Source organism: Pteronotus mesoamericanus, unplaced genomic scaffold, assembly GCF_021234165.1.
Source record: "Pteronotus mesoamericanus isolate MK-2021 breed Mesoamerican mustached bat unplaced genomic scaffold, CSHL_Meso_final contig_27, whole genome shotgun sequence".
NCBI classification, from domain to species: Eukaryota; Metazoa; Chordata; class Mammalia; order Chiroptera; family Mormoopidae; genus Pteronotus; species Pteronotus mesoamericanus.
Genome location: NW_026555115.1, coordinates 4,085,096 through 4,103,394, shown reverse-complemented (window position 1 = coordinate 4,103,394; position 18,299 = coordinate 4,085,096).

Genomic DNA, 18,299 nt, shown 5'->3' with positions numbered 1-18,299 from the left:
TCTTTGCTTAGTGTTAAATTAAATAGTAGCAGAATTTACAACTTTCATTATCAATCTTCTTTCTTACATTAAGTGATTTCTGTACACTTTCTTTTTTCAAAATTTTGTATTGTTAAATTACAGTTGTCCCCGTTTTCCTTCATTACTCTCCTTGCCCTGCCCACCCCCACCTCCCACATTCAATTCTCCCCCCCACCATTGTCCTTTGTCCATAGGTCCTTTATACATGTTCCTTGACTTGACCCCTCCTCTTCTTTTCCCCATTATCCTCTCCCTCTTCCCCTCTGGTCAATGTCAGTTTGTGTACATTTTCTTTAAAACTTCCAGAGTTAGTTAAATGTGTCTTATTTATTGATTCCTTTCTTCAGAAATTACTTTCTGAGCTTCTATTTTTTGCCATATTCTGTGCTGCCCACAAAGATGTAGAAATGAGAGACATAGCCACTGTTTTTAGGGGGCTGTTAGTGAAGCACGTTATAGAGAAATTAAGCAGTTATTATAATACAGTGCGATCTATGTGCTATAAAGAGTAATTCTTACTGTGCTTTGGAAGAAAGAAGTGTAATTCCTCACCAGAAGGAAGGAGGTAGATTAAAAAAAGGCAGAGAGGTTTTCTGACTAGGAACTGACAAGCTGTAGTTGGACAGTGAATGACGAAGGGCACGGTAAAAGGCACTTTTGTCACTGAGTTTATACTATTAACTATTACTTATTTAATAACCATTCTTCAATAAAAGACTTGAAGTGATGGAGTTACACTGACCTTTAATCACTGAGAGCTGTCATTTTTTGAAAAAATGTGACAGATCCTTAAATAATGGGAAGATCAAATTTAATGTAGCCATTAAAATAGGACTTTTCCTAATGAACAAGATCTTTGCAAAGCCAGCAAATTATTACTAAAATACCTTTAGAACAATATCATTATCTAGATACGAGACAAATTTAACTCCAGTAGGAAAAGCTTGACCTTATATTATAAATCTTTATTGTTAACAGAACTTACGTTCTACATTCTGGGGTCTTTAAATAATTTATTAGGAGATCAAGTAACTCAGAATCCATAAATGAGTCTACCAGGAGGAAGGCATTTAAAATACAGAACACATGAGCATGAAGAGAATGTTATGACTGTTTTAGAGAACATATTTTTGTTTATGGATTTTTTAGACCATGGGAAATTTTTGTGTTCTAAATTATTGTCCTAATCTACAAAGTTAGGATTTTTACATTTGTACCCTCATAACCTTTGATGAGAAGCTATTTCTTGTACCAATCCTGTGTAGTCACAAAGCAAATTCATATTTGCATTTGAAGAAGGACTCTTGTTTATACACATTGTTACATTATCTTATTTGTGGGGAAAATATCTATTTTAAGTTCAATTAAAGAAAAAAATTCATAATATTCTAAATTAAAAAACAACAACAAACAAACATGTAAAACTGGTCCTAAAGGTAAGGGTGGTTATATAAAGTGCAGATTAACAGTTAATAGCCAGGAGATAAACAGATACTAAGAAGACAGGTAGATCAAATAAAAGATATAACAGCTAAAGAGACCATGAAATAATATTTGCCTCATTTATTCATTGAACACTGTATTGCCTTCTCTGTGCAAGGCAATATTCCAGGTGTGTGAAATACATCTATAATAAGCCTGCAAAGATCCCTACTCTTGTAGAACTTACATTCCAGTGGGAATAGAGAATTCCTAGCAATACCTATTATTCAGTCTAAATACAGTAGCAAAGATAAAAAGTGATAAGTACAGCTATGTTACAAATGCACTTTGTACTTCCAGCTATCGTTCATCAGCAATCATTATATTCCTATTCAACACATGCCAAATGCCGAGAGGAATGTAATGAGACATGATTTGCATGCAGAATGCTGATTATCCTGGAGGCCAGAAATGTCTATATGTTCAAAGTTTTTGGCTTGATTAGAACAACTGCTCTCTTGGACAGCTGGATTTTGAAATAAAGCAAAGGTTGTTTCTTTCCTATTGCTTGGAAAACATTGATGTATGATACAACTCTTTTGCACACTATTTCTTGTTGGGCAGGCTTACATACATCATTCCACATATGTGTGTAGGATAAAATCCAGGAATTTGAATCATTCTGTCAAAAGATGCTTTCAATTTATAAATCTATGCCAATTTACTTTTGGGGGGAATTTTATATATTTATATTTCCAGTGACAGTATTCCCACAGCCTCAACAACACAATGGTACCAACCTTATGTGTTATGGCAAAATGGATAAAAGAATAATAAATTTATCATAGTATTTACTTGCATTTCCTTATTAAGTTGAGATTGAACATGATGTCATATTTAAAAAGATATTTATATGTTCATTTTTTTGATTTGCTTATTTTTAACCTTTGTTCATTTTTTTATTAATTTGTTCACCTTTCTCTTATTTCTGGAAACCTTTAATCATTTGTGATATACTAAACTGCAAATATGTTTTTATCAGTTTTCATATATTTTTGGATATCAGTTATAGTGTTCTGCCAAACATATATTTTTATGTTGTTGAATTTATTGATTAAAAAAAAACTTTGTAGTAGTTAAAAAGATTTCAGCCCCTGAGAAGCTATAAAATAGGTTTCTATGTTTTCTTCTTTTATTTTTATGACTTTATTTGTTTGCATATAAATATGGGAGGAAATTGGGATTCATTGTGATATTCCGTGCAAAGAAGAGTAAGTCCACCTTCACACTATTCTAAATGGCCCCTGGCATTCTCAATACCACTTAATTATCCACGGGCTTAAGATCACATATAAAATATACTAAATTTCCATATGTATTTGGTTTATTTTTGAACTTACTATTCTACTTATTGATCCGCCTAGCTAAATGCTATTTTATTGAATTATATGTCAATAATACATAGTTATAATTATTGGGCTAAGGTTTAATATTGACTAAGGCCGATATTAGCTTCTTTTTTTCTAAAATTTCTTGTGTATTTGTATATGTTTCTGTTTTCCCAATTGACTAACAAAACACTTTATCTAGTCCTGTCTTCACTTCAAAGTATGTGATAAAAATTACTGACATTATTATTTGGATCACAAAGTTTAAAACAAATTAAAGAGTTTAGGTCTTCAGGCTTCCTCTCCAAGTATGTTTGTTCAGTTTTTCTTTGTGTCCTTTAAAAACATTTTAAGAAAACTTTTTATAGATAGTCTCCATTTCTAGTTAGGCTTATTTCTAGCTATTATAACTACATAAAGCAAAGTTACCAGGATCTCTTCAAAGACTCTGCCTGGATTGGATCTCTTTCAGACTATCAAAGAAATTTCGGGAACCTTTCATAGCTTATCTCTCTTTGTGTCCCAAGTACATATTTACTTCAGAGATTACTATGTCCATTGTAATAATCCATTCTCTGAGCTTCACTTAATTCTTAATATTTTTTATTTTCCATAGTTTAGACCTGTTCAACCTTGGAATGCTAAAGTGAGGATGAACGTGGTCTGATTTTATCCTTTGACATAGCTCTATGCCTTTTCCTCTCTCTGGCACCAGGAAAAGAGAACACACTATTATGTGTGGTGACATTGTAATATGACAGTGGCCCTCCCTGCACAAGGTAGAAGCACACAATTCCTACTTATTTCTCTCCTGTGCTTTTATGTTGTTTCTTGTTTTTGTTTTTGTTTTTGTTTTTGTTTTGTTTTCAGAACTTATCCTGATGCTTCTTCTTTGGTTAGACATTTAAGACTCCATTAAGGTAACTGTTGGGAGCCAGCGTCTAGGCTCCCAACAGTTACCATCACCTCCAACTCTACTGGGCTTTTTCATGTATAACCATTTTATTCTTGGCCATCTCTTTTGGCAGAATATTTTTTAAAAAGTTGGAGCTGACCCTTTCCCAGTATAAATACTGATCTCTGGAGTACTCCACTCTTTCCTCACTTTTTACTGAAGTGCATTTTTCCTCTCAGCACTGATTTCTTTCTCTGATAGTGTCATGTAGAGGAAGTTCCAGATAGAGTTCATCTTTAGAAAGTCCTTGTTGAGAGTGAAATACTAATTTTCAGAAAATAGGCTCAGCACTGCAAGCAGTTTTCATAATAAGTGAGAGCAAAAGGTCCTTCCCTCTTCTCCCATGGAGTGTCTGAGGAGTTGGGGGGCTTGCAGAATGCATAGAATTTCAATGCCATTTAAAGTGATTCTTTCTGTGGACTATGATGCTCTTCACTGTTTTACAGGTAAAATGAATGATCCCTAATGTTGGCAGAAGCAGCTTCTGGAATACAGTCTTATTTCTCAGAGGAATAAATTCCTCTTAGGTATTCATCCACTTAGTTTCATTAAACTTGATTTAAAAAACTAAAAATTACAGGTGAATCAAGTCTAACAGAATAACTTTATATTCTCCTTATTATATCTATCTAGATGAACAAGTTCTGCATCTTTTCTTTTGCCAGTTGCTTTCACATTTTACCTTTATTATTTTCTCTTCCATTTCTAGAGAATGTTGTTCCATTTGGAAATAACATTTTTTTACAGTTGTGAGTATGTGAAACATAGTTAATTTTATTTATTTTTTATTCAATTACAGTTGTCCCCATTTCCCCCCATTACTCTCCCGCACCCTACCCACTCACCACATCCCACATTCAATCTTCCCCCCTCCCTATTGCCTTTGTCCATGGTCCTCTATACATGTTCCTTGATGACCCTCTCCCTTCTTTTCCCCGTTATCCTCCTCCTGCCAACTGTCTGGGCACTGCCAGTTTGTTCTTTATTTCCATATCTCTGGTTATATTTTGCTCACCTGTTTGTTTTGTTGATTAGGCTCCATTTATAGGTGAGATCATATGGTATTTGTCTTTCACTACCTGGCTTATTTCACTTAGCATAATGCTCTCCAGTTCCATTCATGCTGTTGTGAAGGATAGGTATCCCTTCTTCCTATCTGCTGCATAGTGTTCCATTGTGTAAATGTACCACAGTTTTTTGATCCACTCATTTATTGAAGGGCACTTAGGTTGCTTCCAGCACTTGGCTATTGTAAACTGTCCTGCTTTGAAATTGAGGTTCATAGGTTCTTTTGAATTGGAGTTTTGGGATTCTTACGGTGTAATTCCAGCAGTGGAATTGCTGAGCCAAAAGACAGTTCCATTTTTTTTATTTTTTTGAGAAAACTCCATATTGTTTTCCACAGTGGCTGGACCAGTTTGCATTTCCACCAACAGTGTACTAGGGTTCCCTTTTCTGCACAACTTTACCACCACTTGCTGTTTGTTGATTTGTTAACAATGGCCATTCTGACTAATGTGAGGTGATATCTCATTGTGGTTTTAATTTGTGTCCCTCTGATGGCTAGTGATACTGAGCTTCTTTCATATGTCTCTGGGCCCTCTGTATGCCCTCTTTAGAGAAGTGTCTGCTCAGGTCCTTTGCCCAAGTTTCAGTTGGATTTCTCTTCCTGGTATGGAGTCATGTGAATTGTTTGTATATTTTGGAGATTCTAATCCTTTTCCAAGGTATCATTGACAGATATATTTTCCCATACAGTTGGTTCCTTTTTCATATTACCGATGTTTTCTTTAGTCATGCAGAAGCTTTTTAATTTGATGAAGTCCCTTTTGTTTATTCTTTCCTTTATGCCCTTGCTCTAGGGGAGACATCAGTGAAAATATTGCTGCATGGAATATCTGAGAGTTTCTTGCCTATATTTTCCTCTAAGATGTGACTTTTATGTTGTCACAGCTTATGTTTAAATCTTTTATCCATCTTGAGTTTATTTTTGTGTATGATCTAAGTTGGTGGTCAAGTTTCCATTTTTTGCATGTAGCTGTCCAGATCTCCCAACACCATTTGTTGCAGAAGCTATTTTTACTCCATTTTAGGCTTCTGCCCCTTTGTTGAATATTAATTGACCATAGAGACATGGGTTTATTTCTGGGCTCTCTATTCTGTTCCCTTGATCTAACTGTCTGTTCTTATGCCAGTACCAGACTGTTTTGATTACAGTGGCCTTGTAGTATAGTTTGATATCAGGTATTGTGATCCCTCCTACTTTGTTCTTCTTTCTCAAAATTGCTACAGCTATTCATGGTCATTTATGGCTTCACATAAAGATTTGAAATATTTGTTCTATATCTGTGAAATATGTCATTTGTATTTTTATAGGGATTGCACTGAGCCCATAAATTGCTTTGTGTAGTATGGACATTTTGATGTTGTAAATTCTTCCAATCCATGAACACGGTATATGCTTCCATTTACATGTGTCTTCCTTAATTTCTTTCTTAAGAGTTGTGTAGTTTTCTTAGTACAAGTTTTTTAACTCCTTGATTAGGTTTATTCCTTGGTATTTTATTTTTCTTGTTGCTATAGTAAATGAGATTTTTTTCCAGTAGCATTCCTCAACCTCTTAAGGATATCTCAGAGTTGAATTTTCTACATACTTGTTTGAAAGACGCAAAAGTATTATTGTTCAGAAACAAGAAGCTGAATCTACTGAAATAGAAGTAATTTGATTACTTTAGCATCACTCCTCACTTCACCATTTGATGAATATGAAATGTTTGTGGTTTACCACTTGCTTTACATGCTACTATGACTGCATTTTCCTCGCCCTATTTTGACTAACCATCATCCACTCATTATTCAGGATTCAGCTTAAGCATATATATAAAAATATCTTTAAAAAGAGAGCTAAGCTGAGACTGAAATTCTCAAAGGATAGAAAAAATAACAAAGTGTCAATTTGATGGTTTTCTTTATCATAAAATATGAAATATTTGATTGTTGTTTATGCAGTTTGAGCATTGTGTACATACTATGCCCATGTTATTTTTGATATACAAATATATTATTTTTTAATTTTTTTGTCTTAGTATGATTGGTATATAAATCAACTAAGGCCCCTACACTATATATGCATCTCTGAAAATTAATACCATTAAAACATGGTGTTTAATTTTAAAAAAACCTTCTAAAGAATATCTAAATAAAATTTCTGCTTACTGTGATAATTTAGTACAGTCCCATACTCTACAACACTTACATTGACAGCCTGTCACCAGCTATCTGCTTGAATAGTTCAGGTAAAGAGCAGTATCTTTTCAAAGGAGATCTCTTTGAGGTAGTTTCAGTTTTATAAAAACTTTTGATACAAAATCAATGTCTGCTTCCCGGTCATTTGCCCACATTTTCTCTGGAAAAGCTAATGCTTACCTGCTCCTTTAGTACTTAGGAACTGAACCTTTGTTTTGTTACAGATATAAGACGAGTTACTTGGGGATTAAAAAATAAATAAATAAATAAATGAAATTGGGGTCATACCTTGGAGGAGGTAATAGTCTTGTGACAACTTCTCAGATGTTTGAAAAGAATTATTAGCCTATGGTCAATATCATTATGCCTTCATAGAAGGTATTTTTTAAGTATAAAAATATAAGCGTATATTAGATGACAATTGTAACAGATAATCTCCTACTCATGAAATTCTGTTGAATCAATTTTGTTTTCAGTATGTCCATAGAGTTTTATATATATTTATTTTGTGGAAATTTGGCAGGGTTGGAAAACTTAAAATTTCTAAAAGTTATTGACAGTTGAAGATATGTCAAAATAAATGTATCAAATGTACATTTAATAATTACATGAAAATTTTCTGACATTTTCAGTTCTGCAGAGGCCAAATGTGTTCTCTCTGTAAAGTGACGCAATGGTCTCAAAAATTAATGGATTTTATAGAATGGACCACAGAAAAAGAATTCCTCGACATTGTGTGCCAATCAGATTCCATTTTCTGTATCTTGCCCACTTCTGGAAATCACATTATAAGGTGCTACTGAAAGCTTATAAACAATAAAAAATAATGAGATGATGAGGCCTAAGAAAAAATTCTTCAAAAAGAACCATTAAAACAAATGAAAGAGTGTGAAGGACACATGTACCTGTCTTCATTGTGGAGTGACTGGCACCTAAAATGGAAAATAAGAACTATTTTTCTATCGTTCTAAAGGCCAAAACTAAAACCAGTGTCTTATTGTCTCTGGGTAACACATTTCAATTTACAATAGCAAGAGTCTTCTTTATTGAATCCTTCCCAATATAGAAAAGACTGTTTCATGGAAAATAAGTGTCATAGCAAAGAATGACTGAATATTTAGTTAGTGTCTAGGAGAAATTCTCATTCCATGTGTGTGTTTTTAGAAAGAGGCAGGTAGGGAATACATAAATGGAGGGAGGTGATGGGATTATATTTAAGTTTCAAATATAGTGATTCTATGAAATTGGAGAAAATATATGTCCTCAAAAATTATAATAAAACAAGAAACACAAATATAAAATGGCTAATATATACTCATTTGTTAAAAATGTAAAATGTTCTTTTGGATTCTTAGGGTATAGTCCCAGCAGCGGAATCACTGCATCAAAAGGCAGTTCCATTTTCAGCTTTTTGAGGAAATTCCACACTCCTTCCACAATGGCTGTACCAGTCTGCATTCCCAACAGCAGTGTACTAGTGTTCTCTTTTCTCCACAGCCTCTCCAGCACCTGTTGTTTGTTGATCTGTTTATGATGGCCATTCTGAGTGGTGTGAAGTGGTATGTCATTGTGGTTTTAATTTGCATTTCCCTGATGGCTAGTGATGCCGAGCATCCTTTCAAATGCCTCTGGGCCCTCTGTATCTCCTCCTTGGAAAAGCATCTGCCCAGGTCCTTTACCCATTTTTGGATTGGATCATTTGTCTTCTTGGAGTGGAGTTGAGTGAGTTCTTTACATATTTTGGAGATCAAATCTCTATCTGATGTATAATTAGCAAATATATTTTCCCATAGAGTTGGCTCCCTTTTCATTTTGCTGATGTTTTCTTTAGCCGTGCAGAAGCTTCTTATTTTGATGAGGTTCTACGTGTGTGTTGTTTATTCTTTCCTTTATGTCCCTTGCTTTCGGAGACATATCAGTAAAAAAATTGCTGCGTGCGATATCTGAGAGTTTCTTGCCAATGTTCTCCTCTAGGACTTTTATGGTGTTGCAACTAATATTTACGTGTTTTATCCATCTTGAGTTTATTTTTGTGTATGGTGTCAGCTGATGATTCAATTTCATTTTTTGCATGTAGCTGTCCAGCTCTCCCAACACCATGTGTTCAAGAGGCTATTATTACTTCACTTTATGCTTCTGCCCCCTTTGTCAAATATTAGATGCCCATACAGACTTGGGCTTATTTCTGGGCTTTCTATTCTGTTCCTCTGGTCTATGGGTCTGTTCTTGTGCCAGTACCAGATTGTTTTGAGTATATTGGCTTTGTAGTATAGTTTGATGCCCAGTATTGTGATCCCTCCTACTTTGTTTTTCTTTCTCAAAATTGCTGCAGAAATGCCAATTCGAAAGAACCTATGTACCCCAATGTTCATAGCAGCACAATTTACAATAACCAAGTGTTGGAAGCAACCTAAATGCCCATCAGTAGGTGGTTGGATCAAAAAAATCATGGTACATTTACACAATGGAATACTATGCAGCAGAAAGAAAAAAAGAACTACTAAACTTTGCGACAGCATGGATGGAACTGGAGAGCATTATGCTAAGCGAAATAAGCCAGGGGGCAAAAGACAAATACCATATGATCTCACTTATAAGCGGAACCTAACCAATAATACAAAGATGTAAGGAAAGTAAGACCAGCAACACTGAAAAGAAAGGAAACCAACAGAGACAAGAGGGAAGCAGGGGAGGGGCGTTGGGGAAAGGAAGGAAAAAGGCAAGTCAAGGAACGTATAGCAAGGATTCATGGACAAAACCAAAGGGGAAGGATTGAGGGAGGGAGAGGGGGAGGGGGCAAGGGAAAGTGGTGGGGGGAAGGCAGAGACAAATGTATTTGAAAAAATAAATTATTCAAATAAATAAATAAATAAATAAATAAAAGTAATAAAAATAAGCAAATAAATAAACCTGAAATGCCGAAAGCAGTGCACGGGCATCCGTGATTTCAGAAGTCCCTGCTAATGGCAGTTTCCTGTTCTGCAGTTTCAGTTAACCATGATCAGCTGCAGTCTGAAAATATTAAATAAAAATTCCAGAAATTAATATAAAAATAAATAAATATAATAAAAATGTAAAATGTATGTAGATAATATGTTATAGAAAAATGATCTTTTATAAAAAATAAAATCCATTTTAATAGAAATTTTTTTTAGGCCACCACAAACCATCAGAAATGGAATGCACCTTCCTATATGAAACAACTTAGACATCAAGATATAAATGATAATGGTGACTTCAAAGTGGAAAACAAATGATGTGAGTCCTGCAACTGCCCAATCTACCTACTGAGAAATGATAGCAAACTCAGATGGGGCCTGGTAGTAACTTCACATGATAAGATGATGTTGAGAACCCAGTGAGGCAAATGACAAAGGTAAGCAGGGAAGAGTAACAAAGAGAAGAGAGCTGAGCATGAATAGAATTCTAGAGACATTCATAGGGTTTCCTTCCAGTCTTAAGCCTAATGTTTAGAAGTACATACATGTACAGAAACTAACCAAAGAAGGACAAGAGATAACAAAGAAAATCATCACATGCTGGCATAGGACTATAAATAGTTCCTGTTCTCACCAGCCATATTAGAAGATTCCATAATTCTTGGGGTATTAGGTAAATTCATCAGAAATATTTTAGCTCAGTATTGGGTAGAATATTAGCCTTAGGCAACATGCTACTCTGGTTCTACCTAACAAAGTTTAATAGCAAGACAGGGAAGATCAAATTGTTTCTTGGTAATTAATGTATCATAAAACGAGGCTCAAAAATATTTGTGGATATTCAAAAGTATCCAGAACCTGATAATATAAAACTCAAAATACCTGGCATCCAATCAAATATTTATAGGCAGACAAAGAAGCAAGAAAATGCAAATTGCATGAGAGAAATCCATCAAAACAGATCCATAATGACACAGATGATAGAACTAGCAGGCAAAGAAATCAAATCAATAATTATAACTATAATCTATATATTCAAATATGCAAAAGAAAAATTAAACATGGTAATTTGATACATGGAATATATACAAAGATACAAATAAAATTAAGTTAAAAACTAAAATAGTTGAAATAAAAAAGATACACAAATGAGAATTAATAACATATTAGATATTAAAGAAGACAAGTTTAGTGAATTGTAACATATAGTAATAAAATATGTGTGAAATAAAACAGAGAAAAATGGCTGAAAAAAAGTAAAGACACTTCAGGGAGACAAAGAACAATTCTATCAGATTTAAAATATGTAATTAAATTCCATGGAGAAAAGGAGACAGAAAAATATTTTAAAAAATAATACTCATTAATATTTAAAGTTAATGAAAACCTAGAACCAAAGATCCAAGAATTCCAATTAACTAAAAGCACAAGAAACATAAAGAAAAATATGCCATGACACATCATAATTCATTCTTAAAGAGATAAACCCTTAAAGCAGGAATAAAAATGCAAATTAAATACTAAGAAATATTTATAAGGAAAATAGTTGATTAATGTTTGCACACAACTCAAGGCTAAAAACACAACAACATCTTTAAAGTACAAATGGAACACAAGTGTCAACTTACATTTTATGCCCAGAAAAAATGTCAAAATAAAGATGCTTTGAGATATACAAAGTTGGAAGAACTCATCACTGACAGGCCTAAACTAAAAAATATTAAAGGGACATCAAAATTACAACTAAACTATAGAACAATTATCACTGAGAACCATTAGAAATCGAGTTGAATGGAAATCCAACTACTATGGAATTAAAGAAACCACATCTATTCAGACTGGTAGGAAGAACAGAGACTTCGAGACACTGAATGGGCTAGTCCCATACCCACATATGATAGATAAAAATTTGGTAGAAATATCTCAGGAGTGAAGAGTCCCAGCCTCATACCAAGCCCCCTACCCCAGAGTTCCAGCATCAAGAAAATAAGTCCCCAAATTTCTGGCTGCCAAAACAAGTGGGGACTGAGTCAGTAGAAGAAGTATCTAGAGTCTCAAGCAGTTCCTCTTAAAGAGCCTGCATACGGACTCATTCAAACTCACTCCTTCTGTGCTCCAGGGCTGGGGTAGCAACTTGAAAGACACCAGTAAAATACAGAGAACTGAAGTGTCTGACATCAAGGCAACAGCCTTCTCCCAGACAGGAGAGCAGGCAGAGGTCATTGTTCCTTTTTTGAACTCTCCCTCCACAGAGCCACAGAGCTGGCAGGCAGGTGCCATATCTGAGATTCTATAAACCTGGCTAATATTGTTTGTCCTGCCCTGGAAATTCCTTCAGACTCCAGCCAAGTTGTTAAGAGCGGCTTTTCCATATGAATGGCAGGTCTTGGCTCATGCTTCTCAACTTACTAAATTCTCTCAAACAAGCAACAGCTAGTCTCAGTGAGTCCCTAGCCCTTGTACCAGTTGCTATGTGACCCCAGGCCCAGCACTAGCAGCAGCCAGCCAAGGTTCACAGCTTGGCTTCACCTGGGAACCTCCAAGCCCAGCACATGTAAAAGCCATCTTCAGATTGCATTATAGCTCATACAGGGTGGTCCTGGTAGAACATAAGTGGGGCCTGACTTGGCCTGAACCACCTGGAAAACTCCAGAACCTGCACACCCAGCGGACAGCTGCAGCGCATTCCAGAGCACCACCACCATTTCCTTGCACAGCTGATTCTCCATCGAGGGAGGAGGTTGGTCACAGCCAGGCATTGCAGCTGCCTGGTCTGGGTATATTCCTCCCATTGACCTGCCAACTGCAATAAAAACTTAACTATAAGTATAGGGAAGAAAATACTGAGACAACATGGAAGGTACACCTCGAGTACCCAGCTTGGGTGATAGAAGAGGTTGTACCACTGGACCCTATAGGACACCTACAACATTGGGCCGCACTACCAAAAGAGGGAGTCATAGCAGCTCTACCTAATACATAGACACAAATACAGGGTGGCTGCCAAAATGAGAAGACAAAGAAACATGGTCCAAATAAAAGAATAGATCAAAACTCCAGAAAAATAACTAAACAAAATGGAGATAAGCAACTCATCAGAGGCAGAGTTTAAAACACTGGTTATTAGGGTACTCAAGGAACTTAGGGAGGACCTCAACAGCATAAAATAGATATAGTAAGAAATGAAAGTTACACTAATTGAGATTTAAAAAAAAACAACAATTCACAATCTCACTAATTGAGATTTAATAAAAAAAAAACCCCAAAAACCAAAACAGCAGAAGAGTGGTTGAAGCTAAGAATCAAATAAATGATTTAGAACATAAGAAAAGAAAAAAACAACCAATCAGGACAACAAAAAGAAAAAAGAGTCCCCTAAAACAAGGATAGTATAAAGAGCTTCTGGGACAACTTCAAGCTTACCAACATTCCCATTATAGGGGTTCCAGAAGAAGAGAAAGAGCAAGAAATTGGAGATATATTTGAAAATATAATGAAAGAAAACATCTCTAATTTGGTGAAGGAAATAGATGTGCAAGTCCAGGAAGCACAGGTAGCCCCAAAAAAGATGGCTGCAAAGTTCACTCCAAGATACATCATAATTAAAATGTCAAAGATTAAAGATAAAGAGAGAATCTTAAAAGCAGCAAGAGAAAAGAAGTTAATTACATATAGGGGAGTACCCATAAGAATGTCAGCTGATTTCTCAAAAGGATATTTGCAGGCTAGAAAAGATTGAAAGAAATATTCAAAGTCATGAAATGCAGGGAAGTACAGCCAAGACTGCTCTACCCAGCAAAGCTGTAGTTCATAATTGAAGGGCAGATATAAAGCTTCCTAGACAAGGAAAACAAAAAACAAAAACAAAAAATAAAGGAGTTCATCATCACTAACCCATCATTATATGAAATTTTAGAGGGACCTATATAAGAAAAAGAAGATCAAAACATGAACAATAAAATGACAATAAATATATATCCATCAACAATTGAATCTGAAAAAGAAACTAAGCAAACAAGAACAGAGGTAGAATCATGGATATGGAGAGCATTTTGATGGTTGTCACATGGGAGGAGATACTGAGGCAATGAGTGAAGAGGTGAGGAGATTAAGAAGAACAAATAGGCAGTTACAGAATAGCCATATGGATGCAAAGTATAGTATAGGAAATGGAGTAACCAAAGAACTTACATACATAACAAATGCACATGAATAAAGGAGTGGGGATTGTCTGAGGGAGTGGAGGATGTTGGGTGAAGGGGACAAAGGGAGAAAATTGGGATAACTGTAATAGCATAATAAATAAATTATATAAAAAAAGAAAGAAAATATGGGTTTGAATTTTCCCAGGTCAAAATTATACCTTCATTGAATATTAACATTTTAAAAATGTTAATATTCACTTTTATCTATTTTATGTTTTTATGCTTCTTGATGCAACTTATTATTTTATATTATAATTTTAGATATTTTAAAAATAAAAGATATTAAAGGAAGTCAATTAGGTGGTGAAAAATGAAATAAAATACAAATCTGGATGTACAAAATGGAAAACATAACAATGAAATTGATACCTATAAGGATAAATATAAATGCATTTTTATTATCTAAATTATTTTGAAATAAAAGGGGCTATTAAAACAAAAATAATAAGAAGGTATTGCTAAGAATATCAGGGAAAGTGCTATAAGAACAGCTCTGAATACACTTTTTTTACCTAATTCACATTGAATGAGCAAAGAGATGAATTACTTGGTTTATCAATTCTCCTTCAAGGAATAGAAAAGAAGGTACAGCTCAAAGTCCTGCTTGGTTATTGATTTATTCAAGTTTAATTATTTTGTGCCATAATAACAAACAACCCCAAAATTCTCCACACAAAGCTTTATTTCTCACTAATGATTTATGTAAATTGATGATTTTTTATGGTTCTGTTCCAGTCTGAAGTAACATCCCTAATTGGGACATTCCTCTTCATATGCAGTAGGGAAAGTATTGGAAAAAACACCTGGCTCTTAAAGTTTCTATGCAAAGTATCACACTTTATTTCTACCCACATTAGGGTATGTGAACTGTTCATATAACCAAGAATCATGACAATGGGGCAAGGGTGTTTAATCCTTTTAGAGGGAAAGCAATGAAAATTGGAAAAAATAATGAAAATTTGTCACACATTCCAACACACAATGACCCAGCTGATTGCATGTGGTCTAATTACATGTATAAGACTGATAATTTGCCTCACACGTCTATTTCTTTGATCTAACAATGTGATATTTTATCCTAAAAATACTGTGTAAATTTACCTCAATATCTTTTTCTTCATTATCATTATCAAAGAGTTATTCTTCCATTGTAAACCTTTAAAAAATCTAAATGGACATAACAAATATGAACAAAATTATGAAAACTTGGTATTATTTTTTCACTTGGAAAATGTTGACTACATGGCTAATTGTAAATGAAATGGGGATTAACCCAATGTCTAAAGCTCTTTTTACTTACCATCTCCTATGTTCCAGCATGGGTGCTATTTACTTCACCTACAGCAGAACACTTCAGTTTCATAATAATCTTGGAAGCAGATGCTTTTTAATATTTTACAATGATATCAAGACTCAAGATATTATATAACTTGGTCCCAGATCAAAAACCTATATGGAAATAGGAATCAAATTCCTTTCTCAGCTCTGAATGTCCTAAGTATTATACAAAATATGGTATTTTTTAATCTTTTCAAACTCCTGATTTCAATTCTTTTTTTTATTGTTGTTCAAGCACAGTTGTCTCCATTTTCCCCCTACCAGTCTTCCCCACTCCACCCACCCCTACCTTCCACCCTCAATCCTGTCTCCCTTTGGTTTTTTCCATGGGTCCTTTATACATGTTCCTTGATGACAGTTTTCCTTCTCTTCACCATTATCCCCTGCCCTTCTGGATACTGTCAGTTTGTTCTTTATTTCACTGCCTCTGGTTATATTTTTCTTGCTTGTTTGTTTTGTAGATTAAGTTCCTCTTATAAGTGAGGTCATATGGTTTTGTCTTTCACTGTCTGGCTTATTTCACTTAAATATTATACAAAATATAGTATTAATTGAGTTAGTTAATTCTGTTTGCTGTAAGAGTGAAATCCCAAAGTCTGAGTGACAATGCAACACAATGTTGCTGGTTATATTTTTCTTGCTTGTTTTTTTTTTTGTTGTTGTTGTTGTTGTTGATTATTTCCACTTGTATGTGAGAACATATGGTATTTGTCTTTTACCACCTGACTTATTTTGCTTAGTATAATGCTTTCCAGTTCCATCCATGCTGTTATGAAAGGTAGTAGCTCTTTTTATCTTTCTACTGTGTAGTATTTCATTGAGTAAATGTACCACAGTTTTTTCATCCACTCATTTATCGAAAGGCACTTAAGTTACTTTTAGCATTTGTCTATTGTAAATTTTGCATGCTATGAACATTGGAGTGCATAGGTTCTTTTCAACTGATGTTTTGGGATTCTTAGGGTATAATCCCAGCAGTGGAATTGCTGTGTCAAAAAACAGTTCCATTTTTAGCTTTTTGAGGAAATTCCAAACTGTTTTTCACAGTGGCTACACAGTGGCTACCAGTCTGCCTCCCCACCACCAGTCTGCCTCCCCACCTACACTAGGATTCCCTTTTCTCCACACCCTCGCCAGCACTTGTTTATTGATTTGTTTATGATGATCATTCTGACCGGAGTGAAGTGGTATCTCACTGTGGTTTTAATTTGCATTTCTGTGATGGCTAATGATGCTGAGCAACTTTTCATATGTCTCTTGGCCTTGTGTATGTCCTCCTTGGAGAAGTATCTGTTCAGGTCTTTTGCCCAATTTTTAATTGGGTTGTTTATCTTCTTGAAATGGAGTTGTGTGAGTTCTTTATATATTTTGGAGATCAAACCCTTGTCCGAGGTATCATTGACAAATATATTTTCCCATATGCTTGGTTCCCTTTGTATTTTGCTGATGTTTCTTTTTGCCATGCAGAGGCTTTTTATTTTGATGATGTCCAACTTGCTTATACTTTCCTTTATGTCCCTTGCTCTAGCGGACTTGTAGGTGAGAACATTGGTGCAAGAAATATCTGAGAGTTTCCTGCCTATGTTCTCCTCCAGGACTTTTATGGTGTTGCGACTTATATTTAAATCTTTTACCCATCCTGAGTTTATTTTTTTGTATGGTGTAAACTGGTGGTCGAGTTTCATTTTTTTTGCAAGTAGCTGTCCAGATCTCCCAACGCCATTTGCTGAAGAGGCTATTTTTACTCTTTTTCATGCTCCTGTACCCTTTGTCAAATATTAATTGATCAGAGACATGGGTTTATTTTTTTGATTCTCTATTCTGTTTCATTGATCTATGTATCTGTTCTTATGACAGTACCAGACAGTTTTGATTACACTAGCCTTGTAGTATAGTTTTAAATCAGCATTGTGATCCCTCCTGCTTTGTTTTTCTTTCTCTAAATTGCTGCAGCTATTTGGGGTCATTTATGGTTCCATATAAATTTTTGAAATATTTATTCTATTTCTGTGAAATACATCATTGGCATTTTAATAGGAATTGCATTGAATCTACAGATTGCTTTGTGTAGTATGGACATCTTAATGATAATTCTTCCAATTCATGAACACGGTATGTGATTCCATTTATTTGTGTCTTCCTTAATTTCTTTCTTCAGTGTTGTGTAGTTTTCTGAGTACAGGTCTTTTACCTCCTTGGTTATGTTTATTCATAGGAACTTTATTTTCCTTGTTGCAATAGCAATAGGGATTTTTTTCTGATATCTAATTCTGATATTTCATTGTTGGTGTAAAAAGCCTTTGATTTCTGAATATTGACTTTGTATCCTGCTGTCCTGCCAAATTCACTTATTAGGTTAAGTAGTTTTTTGGTGGAATCTAAGGGCTTTTCTATGAACACTATCATTTCATATCTAAACAATCACAGTTTGACTACCTCCTTTCCAATTTGGATGCTTTTTGTTTCTTTTCCTTGGCCGATCACTGTGGCTAGGACTTCCAATACTACGTTGAATAGAAGAGGTGAATGTGTACAGCCTTGTCTTGTTCTTGATCTTAGTGGGAAAGCTTTTAGTTTTTGTCCATTGAGTATGATGTTGGCCATAGGTGTTTCATATATGGCCTTTATTATGTTGAATTATGCCCCTTATTCCCACTTTGCTGAATGTTTTTATGATAAATGGATGCTGTAACTTATCAAATGCTTTTCCTGCATTTATTGATATGATCACATGATTTTTTTATTTTCTTTTGTTTATGTGATATATTACATTTATTGATTTGCA